Source organism: Apium graveolens, chromosome 9, assembly GCF_009905375.1.
Source record: "Apium graveolens cultivar Ventura chromosome 9, ASM990537v1, whole genome shotgun sequence".
Lineage (NCBI taxonomy): Eukaryota > Viridiplantae > Streptophyta > Magnoliopsida > Apiales > Apiaceae > Apium > Apium graveolens.
The window spans coordinates 183,282,395-183,287,482 of NC_133655.1; the positions used below are offsets into that span (position 1 = coordinate 183,282,395).

The 5,088-nt window shown below is 39.7% G+C and overlaps 1 non-coding gene across 1 annotated transcript; it reads left to right on the top strand.

Moving 5' to 3' along the window:
• The first annotated feature begins 4,327 nt into the window (after positions 1-4,327).
• Positions 4,328-4,434, top strand: LOC141688311 (small nucleolar RNA R71). Its single transcript, XR_012561761.1, has one exon. It is a non-coding gene; the product is annotated as a small nucleolar RNA R71 (small nucleolar RNA).
• Positions 4,435-5,088: the final 654 nt, after the last annotated feature.

Consider the following 5,088-nt stretch of genomic DNA (forward strand, 5'->3'; position numbering starts at 1 on the left):
CGGTTTAAGCATAAGTTATCTATCTTGATTACATAGGGAAAGTCAAACGGTTAGAGTTACCTACGAATCATGCATACACATACATGAACCTATGATAGCATGGCAAGTTCTAAACCTCTATATTCACTGTCGCTTCAATAGAGATTAACACGCTATCTTATATGTTAGCTACGCACATAAGACGAATAAGCACAACCAATACTAGGATATCATAAAATCACCACACACCAAGATATTGAAACAATTAATTATTGAAATCCATAAGTAAATCCGCTAGAACCCCATGACAACGATTAGCCCATAATCGAACTCATCGTCACCATGGGTTCCAATGAAAGCATGGTATAAACAAGGTCTTAATAAACTGAATAATAATCAAAGTATGAATAAACGAGATCTAGGTTCAACAAGAATGAAAATGAGCATCCAAAGTTACAACTAATTCAAAGAATCACAAGTTGAAAACAAGATCTTTTTTGGAGTTGTTCTGTGCTTCTAGGTCTTCTCCTTGGTATCCCAATCTTCCCGGATGATGAAAACCCTTTTTTTAAGTATATATATGCCCCTAGTAGACCTGAACCCTTAAAATCATCAAATTCCACTCAAAAAAGGCTTTTTCAGCGAAATCAGCGACCAGCCGCGCCCTGAGCGGGCGCTCAGCTCTCCTGACCGGGCGCTCAGCTACTGACTGGGAAAATATTCTGATGAATCTTGTTTTGGCCATAACTTGAGTTCTACTCGTCAGAATTAGGCGATTCAACTGCCCACGCGAAGCTAACGAGATTCTCTACAACTTGACAATTGCATTGGCTTCCAATTCTGATCAGTTTTCATCATATTTCCTTTAAAAGCTCTTTTCTTCATTTAACTGATATCTGAAATGCAATAACATAAAAACACATCAAAATACCAACAACTTGAGTCCAAAACACCAATTTAAGCTTGTAATAAAGCATTCCAAGTGGATATAAAATCCACTTATCACACCCCCAAACTTGAATCGATGCTTGTCCTCAAGCATAAACAGACTCAAAACTACAAAATAAACCTAATGCATGAATGCAACTACGTGAATGCAACTAAATGATAATGCAATCGATCCCCTCAGAATAACCATAACCAAATGAATAAGCCAATGCCTCTAAGAATTCAATGACTTTAAACAGAGCTCGAATAAATCCCACAAACCAACTCACAAACCAGAAATGTGCGTGTGTGGATGCTTAACAGATATCTCTCGATACTAGATCAATAACCATAACTTATCTATCACCGAAATAATCAAAAGTTTATAAACAAAATAGATAATAAACGCATTAAGACTCACAACACCTCCTTTCTACTAGAGTTATACAAGGATTCACACTATTATTGAACACATAACAAAGATGCTTATTTGATCGTGCAATGAATGAGGTCCCAAAAGACTTATGCAATAATACCCATGTAGCGAGCGTTAGGTTAGCGGATCCCAGACTATAAAAGCCTTAGGTCACTAGGCACAAAGTCCCCTAGAAATTAATAACTCGAGTATTAAAGAGCTCACTCTTGATCAATTATGCATAAACACATACTTTTTTCATTCTTTTTTTTTCTCTTTTTTCTTTTTTTCAACAATTTCTTAATGAGTGCGTTTCTCTCCATCTCATTCAACCTTAGACTACTCATAAAAATATGAGCCGGCTACTAGCCATTTGACGCCTAGCCTTACAACAACTAGCAATGAAATCCAAGTTTTTCTCCAGATAAAAAAAAATCAGTGTTTTTACGTCATTACGAGAATATCACAAATTCTAAATATAACCAAGTGATTAAATCTCAACAACAAACAAGTATGATCATGATCTAGATCAAAAGCAACCCTATAAGACTTTATGAAAATATTTATTTCTGGCATGCAAATCAATTCATTAAGACTTAAACATCCCTCTATTCCTCATCACCACACTGAAATCAACATCAACTTATCAAATATCATAGTTCATCTTAAGGGATCATGCTAAATATGCATGCAAATGCAACTATATGAAATCACATAAAAACAAACAAATATGTCCTAAATGAACAATCATACAAAAATATGAATGAACTACAACTAAACATGTAACATGAATCTATATGAATCTATATGGACACAAACTAATAATCCTTACATTATCACCCCCAAACTTAAAATTTCAATGTCCTCATTGAAGGCAATAATAAGGATTTCAGGCATACCTAATTAGCGGGAGATTCACCCTCGTCGGGTGGAGGATCAGGTGGCCAATCAACCTCGCTACTAGTGTCTCGAAAAATAGTACCAAAAGCGTGTGTCAAATCTTCAGCAAAATGACGGTGAATGTCGTGCATGGCCTCCATATGCCTAATTACTCGCCTGTACTTCTCATCACCAACACCAGTCCTATCAACTACATGCTGCACATGAGAAGAACCCTCTATAGGCACTGGAGGATCCATTCGGCTACCCTCTACATCATCAAAGATATATCCCAACCCCTTGTCAGGGGGTGCACCTAAGAATGAATAACTCAAGTGATCTGGCTGTCGGTTGAGCTCAAGTATGGGAGCTTCTTGAGTATATGGTTCAAAACGCTCCTGAGAAATTTTCAGCTCTACTAACCCAAGAGAATCGAATGGCATATCCAACTTCCTCTTCCACGGAGGTGCATTCAAAACCTGAATTTGCTCTACTTTAAAGCACTCCTCTTTAGCTGTGGGTAACTTTATTTCCTTGAACACATTGAAAGTGACCTTCTGATCATGAACCTTCATCGTAAGCTCTCCTTTTTGCACATCGATCATAGTTCGGCCTGTAGACAAAAATGGTCTTCCCAAGATAATGGGAATCTTCTTATCTTCCTCGAAATCAAGAATTACAAAGTCAGTATGGAAGAAGAGTTTATCCACCTTGACCAAGACATCCTCCACTATACCTCATGGATAAGCGATGGAACGATCAGCTAGTTGCAATGACATGTATGTTGGTTTTGGATCAGGCAGACCAAGCTTGTTGAAGATAGATAAGGGCATCAGATTGATGCTAGCTCCTAAATCACATAAACACTTGTCGAACGACAAGTTTCCGATGGTGCAAGGAATAGTGAAGCTCCCAGGATCTTTAAGCTTCGGAGACAACTTCTGTTGCAGCACAGCACTGCATTCCTCTGTGAGAGCAACGGTCTCTAAGTCATCGAGATTCACTTTCTGAGAGAGAATACCTTTCATAAACCTCGCATAGCTAGGCATCTGTTCAAGAGCTTCAGCGAAAGGTATATTGATATGAAGTTTCTTGAACACCTCCAGAAACTTAGCAAATTGCTTATCCAGCTTTTTCTTCTGCAGCCTCTTAGGAAAATGAGGTGGAGGATAGATCTGCTTCTCCCCTGTATTACCCTCAGGAGGAGTATGTTCCACAGTAGTCTTCCTTGGTTCCACCTCTACTTCCTTCTGCAAATCTTCTTCAGCCAAAACTTTAGATTCTGGAACTTGAGACTTTTCAGGCTCTTCATCTTGCTGAACTTGGGGGCTTGCGACCTTTCCAGACCTTAAGGTGATGGCGTTCACATGTTCTTCAACTTCCCTCTTGCCTGGATTTGTTTCCGTATCACTAGGAAGTGTTCCTGATGGTCGATTCAATAAGGCATTAACAATTTGCCCTATTTGGTTCTCCAGATTCTGGATAGAAACAGCCTGGCTTTGGTATATAAGAGCCTGGTTTTTGCACATAAGCCTCAACTCCTCCAATTCCGATTTTTCATTTGAAGATAGACCTGCATCATGAGTTTGTTGTTGAAGTTGGAGTTGTTGCTGAAAACCAGGAGGGTTGAATAACTTATTTCCAAACTGCTGGAACGGCTGTTGCATCGTATTCTGATTGTTGCTCCAGCTGAAGTTAGGATGATTCCAGTTGTCAGGATGATAAGTGTCTAGAACTGGTTGCTGCGATCTCTGAAAGTTGCTCACAAACTGAGCTGAGTCACTAGATATAGTGCATTGCTCTGTCACATGCGGACCGGCACATAGCTCACAAACACAATTTATCTGTTTAACACCATAGTTAGCCAGAGAATCGATCTTCATAGATAACGCCTTTAGTTGAGCAGTGATAGCCGTAGCTGTATCCACTTCAAGAACTCATGCTACCTTGCCCTATGGATATCTCTGGGTTGGATACTAATATTCATTAGCAGCCATCAGTTCAATTAGATCATAAGCTTCCTCATAGCTCTTTGCCCATAATGCTCCGCCTGATGCTGCATCGAGCATGGGTCCGGACTGTGCTCCCAACCCATTGTAAAAATAAGTGATGATCATCCAATCAGGAATTCCATGATGAGGACACTTCCTAAGCATCTCCTTGTAGCGCTCCCAAGCTTCACTTAGCGATTCTCCCGTTTGCTGCGCAAATTGAGTAATAGCGTTTCTGATTGCAGCTGTCTTCGCCATAGGGAAGAATTTAGTGAGAAACTTTTGAGCAAGATCTTCCCAAGTAGTAATTAAACCAGCTGGTAGAGAGTGTAACCAGCTCTTAGCCTTGTCCCTCAGAGAGAATGGGAAAAGTCTCAGCTTAATAGCATCTTCAGAAACACCATTGAACCTGAAGGTGTCGCAGATCTCTATGAAATCCCTAATGTGTGTAATGGGATCTTCCGTTGGAGAACTCCCAAACTGGACTGAAGTCTGTACCCATTGAATTATACCAGGCTTGATCTCAAAGGTATTAGCTGTGATAGCTGGCCGGACAATACTAGATTGAATGTCATTAATCTTGGGTTGAGAAAAATCCATCAAGGCTCTCGATTGTGCTACTGGATCTCCCATTGTAATGAGTACCTGAAACACAAACAAATAAACCGTGAAAGTAAAAGAATCCGAGTCAGTGAACTTTAACGACCACTGATGACAAGCACATAAACTAAAAATTAACACCGAGTCCCTGGCAGCGGCGCCAAAAACTTGGTAGGGTAAAAACTCGCGCTAATATTCACGCAAGTATACGCGTTCGCAAGTAGTATAAGATATCAATCAGATTCGTTCCCACAGAGACTAGTTTAGGTTAAGTTCAATTTATGCACCTATGCAACA